The sequence below is a fragment of the Hydra viridissima genome, unplaced genomic scaffold (genome assembly GCF_058129835.1).
Source record: "Hydra viridissima isolate aposymbiotic clone 2 unplaced genomic scaffold, HvirCarnegie_v1 scaffold_1, whole genome shotgun sequence".
NCBI lineage: Eukaryota > Metazoa > Cnidaria > Hydrozoa > Anthoathecata > Hydridae > Hydra > Hydra viridissima.
The window spans coordinates 27,148,211-27,163,766 of NW_028324300.1; the positions used below are offsets into that span (position 1 = coordinate 27,148,211).

Below are 15,556 nucleotides of genomic sequence, written 5' to 3' on the forward strand. Positions count from 1 at the left end.
TTACTCATTTTTTGATGGGAAATAAATTTTTTAGATCCTCTTTTTGAGAAATAAAATGACCAATATTACTTGAAAGCAAACTGATCAATTCTTTATTATCCACCCACATTATAAACGAGTCTGTGTATCCCAACCATTTGACCAGTGATTTTTTCTTTGTTTTGCGAATGATTTTTTCAATTCTGAATATGTCTTGATGCTTCTTTTGCATTTCCTGCTCGTAAAAAGTCCCTTGAATTTTTTCACCATTAGCGTCAGTGATTTTATACGTAGGTGGATCCGTATACTGAACTTTTGACACTGTAAAAACCTCTTCAGTCCATCTCGGCGTATACCCTTTTTGAAAATTGGACTTTTCTTTTGTAATCCTCACTTTGTCACATTAAAATTTTGGATCTTTTCTTTCTGTTTGTGTCTTTCCATACAGATTCATCCACACCTTGCTCTTTTCTTTGCTGACTTCAACTGGTTTCATTTTTATGGAAGAGTGCTTTGTGCTATTGTAATTTTTCACCATTTCATCTAAAGCGTCAATGTATTTATTAGTGTTATTAGCTAAAAAATATTTAAACATTTTCTCTTTCATCGTTCTGTTCCATCGCTCGACGACACAACTTTTTTCCTCGTTTTCAGTAGAATACAATTGCACACCCAGCGCTTTCACATGCTTGTTGTAAAATTCTTTTCCTTTGTCCACCCACAATTTGGAACACCTTCTTTTTTCAAATATTTTACTAAAAGCTTCAGCCACATCAAGACCCGTTTTGCTTTTTAATGGAACAATCCATCCATACTTTGAAAACACGTCAATCACCATGAGCAAATATTTTACACCGTTGTTGAATTTTGAAAACGAGCGCATGTCAACCAAATCTGCAGCCCATATTTCATCGATGTCATTCACAATCACCCTTCTTCTTTTAAACTGGCGAATTACAGTTTTATGAAGCTCCTCTGCAAGCTGATCTGTCCATTTCAGACGACACTCGGGAATATTTTTTTTTTCGAGACATCCAATCCGAATTTTGCTTTGGCTTTAATCACTGGTGTAATGAGCTTTTTTTCATTCATTTCTTTTTGAGTAGTGTTGGGTATAGAATTCATCTCCTCAAGCATCATTTGATCTGCCACATTCCTGTTTTGTCTGTCGTTAAAATATTTATAAGCCAAAACATGGTGATACGCTGCATTGTCCACTCTATCCACCGGCTTGCTCCATTCTTGATACATGTCCGTTGAAGTCAATCTCTTGTCCAAATTTGTTCCCGGTCCTGCAAAGTTCATTCCTGGAATATGCATTTCTCCTGGAAATTTTGCCCACGGAAGCATGATTTTACTCGACAGTTTATTAATCGATTCCACCAAGTCTCCTCCTTTTATTGCAGAAACAAACTTGCGTTTAGTCGCTCCGCAAACATCGCAAGTCCCTTTCAACATATGTCTGTTGTTTTTACTCATCTCGTTTTTCAATTGAAATGTCTCTGTTTCTCTTTTGCATTTAACACAGTACATTTTACATATATGAAAAATAAAATTTTCTAAAAAAAAAATGGAAGTCATTGATTTGTCATGGAATATCGGCAAAAGCAAAAGAAACAACGCGCTGTTGCCAAGAAATATACGAGGAATCATTGTTGGAAAATCTGGTTGTGGAAAAACAACTTTGCTGCTCAATTTACTGCTAAGACCTGGATGGTTAAATTATAACCGCTTGCAAGTCTTTGGCAAGTCCCTTTTCCAACCTGAATTCAAAATACTCAAAAGCACCTTTGAAAAGAAACTACCAAAAAAGGTTATTCTCAAATTGTTCAACATTCAAAACAAAATCGAACAAAAAAACGCGAATCCTGATGCCGTCATTGAAGAAATTTCAAAAAAATGTAACGAAGAAACAGACATGGAGTGTCAATTTTTCGAAACTGCTGACGACGTGCCTGAACCTGAAGATCTCGATTCAAACAAAAACAACTTAATGATCTTTGATGATTTGCAACTGACTAAACAAAACAAATGCGAAAAATATTACATCCGAGGAAGACACTCCAAAGTCGACTGCTTTTACCTCACTCAAAATTATTTCCTGCTCCCCAGACAAACCATCAGAGAAAATGCCAACTTAATTTGCTTCTTTCCACAAGACCAAAAAAACGTTGACCACATTTAGCAAGATCATGTTTCAAGCGACTTGGAAAAAGACGATTTTAAAACGTTTTGCAGATATACCTGGTCTCAACCCCATGGATTTGCTGTCATTCATTTATCCTCCAAAAAGGACCATGGAAAATACAGAAACGGATTTGACAAATTTTGTTTTCCAAACTCGTGAAAAAAATTTCTTGCGTAAATAAAAAGATGACAGAATTTATGTTCATTGCAAGTTCTAAAAACAAAAATCCAACTGTAAAAAACAGCGTAATCAAAACATGCTTTGACAAGCTAATCGATTTGGTTTCGAAAAAAAAGTATGAGATTGCTTTTCTTGGTCTTGAGACTTACAACACGGTGAATGACAACATTCTAGATGTCAGAGTGACTAGCGACATTATCGGATCGTCTTATTTAGACGGAAAAAAATCAAAAATGGTTTATTCTTTTCATCTTGATGCTCCTCCAGGGTGCAAAATTATAGAAAAATCTCAACACTTGATGTACTTACCAGTAGTGGTCACGGTCGTTCAAACTCTGTTAATAAGCGACATGTTATTGTGCGCAAGCGCAGTTGAATTATGAAAATTTTAGAACTTTCAAAATGGCTACGGACCTTCGTTACAGAATGAATTTTTACTTAGCGACCAATTTTTCATTACTTATCACGTTTTTTAAAATCGTCTACGTTGATAACCAGCTTTTAGACTGTTAGTAATGTCTCGGTAACTTAATTTTATTAAGAAGTAAGTAAAATGAAAGGGGAATATTATTTTATGATTCAAGAGGATCTACCTAAAAACTTTTTTTCTTTGATTTGTTTACAAATTTGGAAGTTTTTTTACATTTTTTTTGAGCGGTAAAACTTAAAAGTTTTTCTACTTTCACTTAATTGAATCTTTTAACTTTTTATTACTTATAAAAAATCTTAGCACTCAATTCTTTTTCTTGTTCAAAATTTACATCTAACCATTGTCCTAAATTGATAACATTTTATTTATATTGTTTGTGAAATAAAAATTGTCCTTATCTAAGAAATTTGACTAAATGTTTTTAATAATTTTAAGTAAAATCTTTTACTTTATATGAAGTTTTTTATTGATTTATTAGCTTAATTTACTTCATGAATATAAACACTACATAATGCATGTGGTTAAGTTTGATGGTTATTCACAAAACTACCCAAAAAGTTTTATTATTTTTAGATGAAAATCCACTACCAAAATTTGAATCTTATTTACATGGTTTGTGGATATTTGGTTGGGAAAAAAAAGTGTCATATTGGAATAAACCAAAAAAGTAACAATGAAATATGCATTCCACGCCATGTTGTCAGATTTAGAGAATATACACTCATCTAAAAATTTTCAAAACGGTATATATGACCATAAATAATATGATCAAAAGAATGAAATCAACAACACTTCTTTTAAATATCAACTGGAGTACTCATTGTGATGAATGCTATTGTTGTCAGCTGTTAGAAAAACTCAGTAAAAGTTTAAATGTTTTAAATAAAAAGCTTATTGATCGCCCTGGTATTGGTAAAAAAGTGTGGTCATCTTCCATAATTACTGCCATTAAAAAAGCATTGTAAGAGCACATGACTTGGAAATAGATATTGAAGAACTAAAAAAAGAAATCAATCCTCATTTACAGCTTTACCAGTGTAACTTTTGTTGTAAAATACCAAAACAACCAGCAACTCTAAAAAAATGTGAACACTTATTTTATTTTTTCTGTCTTGTGGAAAATATAAAGGTTAACCAACTCAATGGAACATTATGTCCAAAATATAAACAGCTTATTTTACCTGAAGAATTGATATCCAGTACTAAAACAAATTCTCTTTTAACTATGTTGACTGTTGCATGTATATGTAAAAAAAAGTTTAATTCAATCAAAGAATATGGTCTAGATATTAATCATAAGTGCATCTGCCTTGATAAATCATTAATATTACCACAATCAGCCCCATCGTTATCATCATCAATATTCTCATTTGCATCTAATTTTGTTTCATCCTCCTCCTCCTCCTCCTCCTCCTCATCATCATCATCATCATCATCATCACCATCATCATCATCTTCATCATCTTCATCATCATTTATTCAACAACAACATTTCTAATTTTAACTAAGGGTTTTAATAAGCATTTATTGTCAATAAACAGCTGTAATATCTAATTAGATGTAGTTATATTTTCAATAACTGTCTCTACATTACCAAACTAGAAACCAAGATTGCTGTGCCAAAGGCGTAACTGACGAGGGAAACACACCCACATAGCCTTGTCAAAACCAATTCATAAAAAAAAAAGTTTTTTGTTGCAGTTTGATATTATTTATCTTCTCATTGCTATTAATGTTAGTATATATTTTGATGAATTGGTAATTTGTTTGCTTAAGCAGAGGCTTAAATAAACCAATAGCAGGAAACTCCTTACTCTTCCAGGTTTTTTTGCGATCTGCCCTTCCTTTTGCTTCATATTCATGAACAACTTCTATGTAATGATGTAATATTTCATCAGCTGTTTGGCAACTTTTCACCCGTCCACTCATATATATATATATATATATATATATATATATATATATATATATATATATATATCATTTGATGTAGTGTTGTATTAAAATAATACAAAGCTCTTGTTCGTTGAAAAGTGCTCGATGTTTAGGAAATTTATTTTGATTATATATAAATTTCAAAACAGAGCGATTTATAATTATAATTAAAAACGATAAAGAAAAAAACTTTTATTATGGAACTTTAAGTTTCATGCCTAACGGCAATCATCAGCCATATATTACAAAATTAAACGTTAAAATTACATTTATAATTACGGTGGCGTGAGTTCTAATGACTCCATGGAAACAAAATCTTAAAAGTATAATGTGACGTAAACGTAAAGTGAACCAACCAGGATCAATCTTCGGTATCAAATGAGGAAATAAGGAACTTATTCTTGTGCCTGCACTTCGAGACCATTTCACTCCTTGTATTAAGCAGGTTATCTCCTTTGTACATCAAAATTTGAAACTTCTCTTTCAAACAAAGGTTACAAACTCTTGATGCTGGGTTGTATGGTTGTATGCATTTTTTAATGATTTTCCATCTGACAAAAGGTGTAATGTTTTTTTCTTTTAATTTCCATACTTCCTTTGATAGCTCTGTATCGTTTTTGTACCTAACTGCATTAAAGGATTTTAAAGGGTTAGCATACCGAGCTTTGAAAGATGTTTCGCTAAGTCCTATATACACTTTTTCTTTATATTCCGGATTGTTCGAATATACGGTGGCCTGATAAACGATGTTGTTGGAAAGGCAACTGTTGTTCATTGGACATTTCGATTTGTCAGTGCAGTTGCATTTCATTTCATTAGTTTTTGCCTCATTTTGCAAAATGTTTTTGTTGTGAGAGTTAATAATGGATTTTATAGTTGGCATGCAAGAATAACTAATTTTGATTGTGTTTCTATTAAATATTTTACGAAGCCTGTGGTTAACTGGGAAGTGGAGGTCGATGAGGTTCAAAAAACATTTACCTATTTTTGTAACAACATTTGCACTGAAAGGAGGATTATACCAAATTATCTTACGTTTATGGTTGCCGTTTGTTGATTTTATACTTGGATGGTACGCAAGTTCGCATTTGTAACCCGATTTTTTCAAGGCTTCTTGATAAGGAGGAATACTTTCTTTAAAAATCGCTTCACTTGACGATACTGCTGATAATCTTAATTCAATAGTTTTAGGAATACTTTTTATTACACTCGGTGGATGATTAGAACTAGTATTTATATAATTCAGTATATCATCTGGTTTGCGATATGGTTGAAAAGAACCTGAATTTTATATTATTATTTCATAATTTTTTAATTATAATTATATATATATATATATATATATATATATATATATATATATATATATATATATATATATATATATATATATATATATATATATATATAATTGGGTAATAGATAAAATTTTGGCTTATATTTATTGTGTTAAAAGATAAACTTGTTTTATCATGTTTATATATACAAATATATTTTGGAAATGTTTGAAAAACATTTTTGTATTTTAAAAATATAATGAAAGTTCTGGTATCATGTCAAACATTAAAAAAAAAAAAGGGGCTAATCACATAATTCAGTGAAAAAGGTTGAAAGTGTTAAAGAAAAAATTAACCACTCTGTTTAGAGCACATTTTAAATCTAATTTGACCAAAATTGTAACTCAAGGAAACATCAAGCTAATTAAAAAAAATTTAATCTTTATAGTTGATCAGTAAAAATTTGCAAATCAGCTGAAAAAATTGCATCAATATATGTCCTTGATCCTAAAATAACACACAAATTTTTATTGTAATAACAAAGAATAAAGAGAATAATTATGAATACAAAACAAAAGTAAATAAACCTGTAAGAGTAAGGAGTGAGAAGAGAAGTAATTAAAATTTTGAAAAAACACCTGAAAAACTAAACAAATCTTGCTATTGGTTTGCCTAAGCAAACAAATAGCAATTAAACCCAATTCAGAAGGTAAAAAATATCAAAATGTAAAAGAAAAAATATATGTATGTATGTATGTAATGTATGTATTTATATGTGTACATATATATACATATATATATTTATATATATATATATATATATATATATATATATATATATATATATATATATATATGTGTGTGTGTGTGTGTGTATGTATATATATCTGTACCTCGGAGGGATACAACACTATGTCCATTTTTTTCCATATTGACTTTATTACAGAGTTAAAATCAGCTTTTCTCATATTTCTTAGAGGAATAGAGCACTATGTCCAAAACCAGTTAGAACCGGATATAGCATGTCTTAAAACAACACCAAGTCCACTTTCATTTAGAGGGATAGAAAAAAAAAGTTTAAAACTCCTCTCCTATAAAGTTGTAAAAATATATATATATATATATATATATATATATATAGCCATGAAATACAAATAAAAAATATATTTTTGATTTGTATTTCATGGCTGATAATTGCCGTTAGGCATGAAACTTTAAGTACCATACATAATTGTTGTTTCTTCGTTATATATATATATATATATATATATATATATATATATATATATATATATATATATATATATATATATATATATATATATATATATATATATATTTATATGTATATGTATATATAGTGACCATACGCTCTATTTGGTTTATTACGAATAACTTCCACCGACAGAAACCATTCTGTTTATGCGGTCATTAAAAAAGCCTTTCAAAACAAAATCGCTAAGTATTATCGAGTTCTCGACACTTCAGTGTGCGTTGTTGAAAGAAATAATTAAATGACAGATTTTCTACCCTACCTTCTGAATCAAAGTATGAAAAAACAATGTAATTCAATATCGATGTCTTTTAGCTTGTAGATGACTAGAAAAGTTGTGCTTAACAATATGAACCCTTATTTCTTGAAACATTCATCTTTAAGTTTAAGGACAATATGCGTCATCCACGGTCGTTTAGAAGCGACAAGTCATTAAACGCAAGCGCAGTAGTAACTTTAAAAAAGTCAAATTTTAATAATGGCTACGGTCCGTAGCAACGAATTTTTTTTATTTGGTTGACTGATTATTTATATATGTTTCCACATAAATCAACACTTTAAACTCTTTCTAAAACTGAAATCATAATAAGCATATCTCAGTTACATAAGAATATGATTCAAATAAGATAAAGATTATATCAAAAAGTTTAAAGTTGCGCTTTTCTAAGTAAATTAACATTCTTGAATATGTTGATTTGTTTACACTTTTAAAACTACATAATCTAATTTTCTGAGCGTAGAAATTAAATGATTTTTTTTTTTAATTTAGATGAGTTATTATAGTATTTCACACTTTTATCAGATCCTTAGCACTCAATTTGTTCTTCTTGTAAATAAAAAAAAACACACACAGATATACATACATTTTTTCTTTTACATTTTGATATTTTTTACTTTCTGAATTGGATTTGATTGCTATTCGTTTGCTTAGGCAAACCAATAGCAAGATTTGTTTAGTTTTTCAGGTGTTTTTTTTTTAAATTTTAATTACTTCTCTTCTCACTCCTTACTCTTACAGGTTTATTTACCTTTGCTTTGTATTCATATTTGATCTCTTTATTGTTTACTATTACAATAAACATTTTTGCTATTTTAGGATCAAGGACATATATTGATGAAATGTGTTCAGCTGTTTGGCAAATTTTTACTGATCAACTTTAAAGATTTAATTTTTTTAAATTAGCTTGAAGTTTCCTTAAGTTACAATTTTGGTCAAATTAGATTAAAAATGTGCTCTAAACAGAGTGGTTAGTTTTTTCTTTAACACTTTCAACATTTTTCACTGAATTATGTGATTTGCCTTCACTGAGTTATGTGATTTTTTTTTTCTTTTTTTTTTAATGTTTGACATGGTACCAGAACTTTCATTACATTTCTAAAATACAAGAATGTATATATATATTTAGTGGACCAGTCAAAAGTTGCCAAATAGCTGATGAAACATTGCATCAATACATAGAAGTTGTTCATGAATATGAAGCAAAAGAAAGGGCAGATTGCAAAAAAACCTGGAAGAGTAAGGAGTATCTGCTATTGATTAAAATTATAAATGTTGCTGTTAAATAAATGATGATGAAAATGATGATGATGATGATGATGATGATGATGATGATGATGATGATGATGATGATGATGATGATGATGATGATGATGATGATGATGATGATGATGATGATGATGATGATGATGATGATGATGATGATGATGATGATGATGATGATGATGATGATGATGATGATGATGATGATGATGATGATGATGATGATGATGATGATGATGATGATGATGATGATGAGGATGATGATGATGAGGATGATGATGGGGCTGATTGTGCTATTATTAATGATTTATCAAGGCAGATGCACTTATGATTAATATCTAAACCATATTATTTGATTGAATTAAACCTTTTTTTTACATATACATGCAATAGTCAACATAGTTAAAAGAGAATTTGTTTTAGTACTGGATATCAATTCTTCAGGTAAAATAAGCTGTTTATATTTTGGACATAATGTTTCATTGAGTTGGCTAACCTTTACATTTTCCACAAGACAGAAAAAACCAAAATAAGTGTTCACATTTTTTTAGAGTTTCTTGCTTTGATATTTTACCACAAAAATTACACTGGTAAAGCTATAAATGAGGATTGATTTCTTTTTTTTAGTTCTTCAATATCTATTTCCAAGTCATGTGCTCTCACAATGCTTTTTTTAATGGTAGCAATCATGGAAGATCACCACACTTTTTTTCAGGGCCACCAATAAGCTTTTTATTTTTGTTTTAGTGATTTAGTAACATTTAAACTTTTACTGAGTTTTTCTATCTGCTGGCAACAATAGCATTCATCACAATGAGTTTTCCAGTTCATATTTAAAAGAAGTGTTGTTGATTTCATTCTTTTGATCACATTCTTTATGGTATAACGTTTTGAAAATTTTTAGATGAGTGCACATTCTCTTAATCTGAAAACATGACATGAAATACATATTTCAATTTTATTCTTTTTGGTTTATTCCAATATGACACTTTTTTTCCCAACCAAATATCCACGAACCATGGAAATAAGATTCAAATTTTGGTAATGGATTTTCATCTAAAAATAATAAAACTTTTTGGGTAGTTTTGTGAATAACCATCAAACTTAACCACATGCATTATGTAGTGTTTATATTCATGAAGTAAATTAAGCTAATAAATCAATAAAAAACTTCATATAAAGTAAAAGATTTTACTTAAAATTATTAAAAACATTTAGTCAAATTTCTTAGATAAGGACAATTTTTATTTCACAAACAATATAAATAAAATGTTATCAATTTAGGACAATGGTTAGATGTAAATTTTGAACAAGAAAAAGAATTGAGTGCTAAGATTTTTTATAAGTAATAAAAAGTTAAAAGATTCAATTAAGTGAAAGTAGAAAAACTTTTAAGTTTTACCGCTCAAAAAAAATGTAAAAAAACTTCCAAATTTGTAAACAATTCAAAGAAAAAGTTTTTTTAGGTAGATTCTCTCCATTAACTATTCAAAATTTTATATGCAATGCGAATTCACCTTACTCTATAAACATAAACTTGTGCGTTATACAGTCAGAACGTTGTACTTTTGTTTTCAAAAAACAAAAAGTGTAGTTTTGACAAAACCATGCAAATAAAATGCACTTTCAAGATTACCGACGTTCGGGGGCAGATAATCGACGTTCTGGGGTATTTAAGAATACACACTAAGGAACAAAGGAACTTTAATTTTTTTTTTTATTTACAGTCAGGAAAAATAAGACCTGTTTTATCAAGAAAAGTAAAAAGAGAAAGGTTTGTTATTTTTGTTATGGAGAATTTACAATTTAAAAAATCAGTCTTTTTTTAGAACTTTTAGCGGAATGCGTCGCAAGATTCCAGGTCTGCAAAATTATTTAACTTTAAAGAAATATTTGCGTGTCTGTATTTTGTTTAAATAAAAAACGAAATAGTTTTTTTCTGTATTTTGTTTCGTTTTATAAAACTAGGTGTTTTTACTGTTTCTTTCTTTAGTATGAAGTAAATTTTTGATATCGCCAGAAAATGATCAGACTAAAATCGTAAACGAAGTTTACAAAAATGAAATTATTTTCTATAATTTCAAAGTAAATGAAGATAAAATAAGGTTTTAGTTCTTCGAGCTGTAATAGCAAAGTTGGAATTAATTAACTAATAGTAATTAATAGTTCTCGTTTAGATGAAAAAATTATCATTGGATAGTGTAGTGAATATTGGAGTATCTAGAGTCAGGAAATGGTCAGCCAATTTTTGAATGCGTTTTAAAACATGGTGAAGATAAAATTGGTATGTCTTTGTCTGTGAATCCGAGGATCGCGAGTTATGGATTAAAAAACTTCCAAATGCAAACTTTGAGTTTACAGATTGTAAGCGAATTTGTGCTGAGCACTAGCCTAAAGATGCAGAATTAAAAAAAGTCAAAGGTAGTAGTTTTGTTCCAGTGCATCCTCCATCAGTCTTTAAAGGTATACCAGTGTCTTGTATTCCAATAGTGTCTAGAAAACGAGATGTCACTGGGTTAATGTGCCCTGAACGAAATAGTTTACCTGATGAGTTCAAAAACTTCAAAAAAATGGACGACATTCAATTTAATTCAATTGTAAAAAATTTGAAGTCAATGATAATTAACTGTGAAGAAAAATTTTATTTTTTTGAAAAAGAAAAATATATATCTTTAATATCATATGAACATTGTGGACCAGTACCTAAGTTTTCAATATATATAACTTTAGAAGATTCTGGAGATATTTATTTTCTTTTTTAAACAAAGGAATTATTAAATATTATTCTTAACTGGAGAATGCTGTCAGTTATGCTATTAATAATGAAACAGATTCTAAGCGAGCAAGTTATTTTAGTCACCAAAACCAATTAAACAACAAAAGTATGGATTTGTTCTCAAAGTTTTTTGTGATGAAACAGTTGCAGCATTATGCGTAAAAATTCCTGAAGCTAAAGATACTGCACTTTTTATTGAAACAGTTGTCAAGTGATGGCTTATTTTCAACAGCAAAGGTCTAGATATTGGATTAAATGATATTCAAAGAAAGCCTATTACTTCAGTCAATGACAAATAGATTTCTTAGAGAACTATATTTCTTATTGCAAAAAACTTCTAAAAGATTAGCAAGCTGTGCCAAGTATTTTTTGAATTGCGGTGTATCTTATGTATTGCTAGGACATATGCAATCAGATGCACTAGAAAAACAGTTTAGGAAATATCAGCAAGAGTTAGGTGGCACATCTGATAACTGTGAAAAATGTTATTCAAAAATTTAGAATCGACAAAACTGGAAAGTTGCTAGATTAGCAAGCAGATTTTATAATATTTCCTCCTGCTCACCATTACTGTGATAACTGGGAACTTGATGTGGAGTTTGATATGTCAATATGTGAAAATTGTGAGGTTCAGTTGCCAATTGAATGCAAACAAGGGCTTTTATATATTGCAGGTTTTATTGCTTACAAACTTCCAGAATTACATTCAATTTTAGAAGAAACAGACACCTTTGATATGTTTCAAAAATATGGAACTTTGATTAGTTCTTTAAACAGAGGAAGACAAAGAGAACCTTCTGACAATTTAGTCTACTTTGTTATTTATTGTTTTTTTATATTTGAAGTGACACATGTGAATAAAGTTTCACCATTGCTGTGCAAGAGTGGATTAATTGACATTTTTATTAACTGCAATAGTAAAGTTCAATTGCTTGTTCAAAGTGTTAAAAAAGTTTGTTGCATTTTGGCAAACATTTTTTAAAACAATTATTGTAAAAAACACTCTGAAGATTTTGGGAAGGAATGTTTAATAAAACAAGCAAAACTTTCAACTTCAAAATAAAATACTTTGAATTAAAAAAGTCAAAATAATTTTAATAAAATAAAGTTAATATATTTGTTTGTTTTTATCAAAATATTATTATTTGTATCACAAGTGTTAAACAGCTAAAATAAACATATAGTTATAATAATGAGATTTAGTCATTTTTAGATAAACTCTTTAAATTTTTATTGTAATTAACTTATTTATAAACGTAAAAAAAATTCCCACAATATTTTTTTCCAAAATTTAATGAAATTTTTTTTTTGTCCTTCTAAAGATCTTTATTTGTTTCTGAAGCTTGTTTACAAAAGCAAGGATAATAAATAATTTCAACCGTAAAAAAAGTCGGCCTTCGCTAATTTTACGGAAAATGAGCTGTCGCGGCTTGTTTATGAAAGCCTTGAAATTACGGAATGAAAAATCTTATAAAAATAAGACCGAATGAGAAAACACGGACGATCTCGAAAAATTTACCTAATAAGTCAAATAGAAGATCGCCGTGCACAAGTTTTCTTGTGCCAGAAAAGTGGACAAAAGTAAAATATACTGTGTTATTATTTTTAAAGCACAATTTTATAACATTGTACTGTTTAGTAGCACAACTATTCGCTAATTGATAAAATATGAAGAAATTCAAATTTAAAATTTGTCTTTACCTTACATTTTCAGGTGTGCGATCTTAAACTTTCTGTATTAAAAATTTCACTTTTAATTTTTGATAAAATATGTGGAATCTTAAAATTTATGTATTAAAAATTTCACTTTTAATTTTTGATCAACCGTTTAAATGAAAAAAAGCGAGAGCAAAGTTTTTTTGAGTAGTCCTAAAAAAGAATAATAGTATTCGAGCTGATAAAACCAGCACTTAAAAGATAAAAGGATTTTGTCTATAATTAACAACTACTATAAATACGACCATGACTATCGACAAGAGTTAAATTACCATGTTTTTTTAGGATAATTAACAGCAGTATTAAAACCAAGTTTTTAACAAAAGAAGTTTTTATATTTGATATTTGATATGGTTATTGTAAAGCTTAAATCTCTAATTGTCTTTCATAACTTTGCTTGTATCGTTTTTGCTTAAAAGAAAAGGGTAGTAAGGGTAGTGTACGGTTATAATAAAATAAAAGATGAATAAATGAGTAGAAATAGGAGAACAGTAAATGCAAGATACAAAATGTGAAATGATAGCAGTTTTTATAAAAATCTGTCAAGGTAAACATTCTAAATTATTTTTTAAAATAAACGTGTATTGGGAATTCATTTTAAATTTTGTATGGATTTTCAGCATAATTAAGTTTTTTTTGAAACTTTTGATATCTGCATTAAAGATAAGAGCTAAAATTTTTTTTTTTTAGAAATGTAAAGTAAAATTTTGTTTCTGTTCTTTGAGAAATGCGTGAAGCACTGAAAAAGTTTAATCTTAAAACTTTTGATATCTGGTTTTGCTGGAATTGGAAAAACCTGTTTGTTAAGAAAGTAATTACTTGGCTAGGCCAGTAGCACCTTATGGAAAAATAGAGATCTTGTGCTTCTTCTTAAATGTAGAAAGTTAAATCAATATCAAAATATCAGTAACGTAAATGAGCTGTTACAAGTCTTCAACAAAGATATTTTTCAAGAGTGTGATGCTTGTGAGCATTTTTCTATTTTGTTTGTGATAGATGGGTTGGTTGAGTTTTCTTACTTAGATGAATTAATAAATCATAATCCCCTTAATCCAAGAAAGAAACCCATTATGAATGCATTATCAGAAGCATTGAATACTCTTAAATAGAAATTGCTGTTGCTGGAAGAGTTCGAGTTATGTAATGTAACAAAGATAAAGTGTTAGAATGTACAAACAAGTTAACCATTGATATGATGGGTTTTAATGGTGAGGGAATTTATGGATATATTGAAAAAAATGGTAATAAAAAGAAACCATTAAAAATGTTTTTAAAGAGTTAACATATCACAAATATGTTAATATTAAAAAAGCTTACGAAAGAAACTTAAGAAAAAAACTTGTATTGTAGAACTCTTCATATTATTTTATTAACTAAATGTGCATTATCTCGTGAAATTGCTTCACTATTATAACACCAAAGCAACCGTGAAGGATTTTTTGTAAAATACCGTTTTGTTTATGGTTGAAAAGATTGTCTAAGTAGAGAAAGACCGAGAAAAACATCTGAAAAAATAGATTAAACGGAAATAGCTGCAAATGTCAAGGAAATAGTTGCCGAAAGAACACGCAAGCTAAAGAATGAAAACCAAGCTAATGATAGTCGTAGTACTGTGGCACTAAGATTACATGATGAGGGACTTTTTGGTTTTATATATACATACTAGCAGGGGTACCCGACGCTGTCCGGGAATAAACTTAACCATTGAGCAAATCAGATAAAGTGGAGAATAATTCAAAGTGTGGAAGTTTAGCCCACATAAGTGGTTTCCGGTCTGTGCCACGTGGAGGCACTTCCACATACAGACCAGTCTTTTTGTCTCAAGACTTACAGTCAAGGACTTAGACACAGAAAGAGAAACCTAAAAAGAAATGAAAAATTTCCTGTTAGTTTTTACATACCTGCCTTGCAAAACTCCTGGTCTTTGAAATGAAAGGCTGTTTAGAAATCTAGCTAGAGAAACTTACATAGACATGGAAATATCAGTGTTCATTTAAAAAATTATGAAATGAGATTTAATCAAGAACTTGTCTGTAAACAATATTTTTTGAAACTTCTCCAGGGGCCAAAATAAAAAGATTCCTAGAACAGCCAACTCTAGAGCAGGCAACATAAAATTGACCATGTGAGAAACATGGAGACCTTAAATCAACGCCACAGTATTTGATGGATTGTCCCTGAGACTTGTTGACTGTTATGGAAAATGCTAGTCTAACAGGGAACTGAAGTCTTTTGAATGGGAATTCAAAGTTGAAAGCTACT

The 15,556-nt window shown here is 29.3% G+C and overlaps 2 pseudogenes; both read left to right on the top strand.

The window, feature by feature from the left end:
- The first annotated feature begins 3,526 nt into the window (after positions 1-3,526).
- On the top strand, positions 3,527-4,275 carry LOC149894215 (uncharacterized; annotated as a pseudogene).
- A 6,145-nt stretch (positions 4,276-10,420) lies between these two features.
- Positions 10,421-14,403, top strand: LOC149894216 (uncharacterized; annotated as a pseudogene).
- Positions 14,404-15,556: the final 1,153 nt, after the last annotated feature.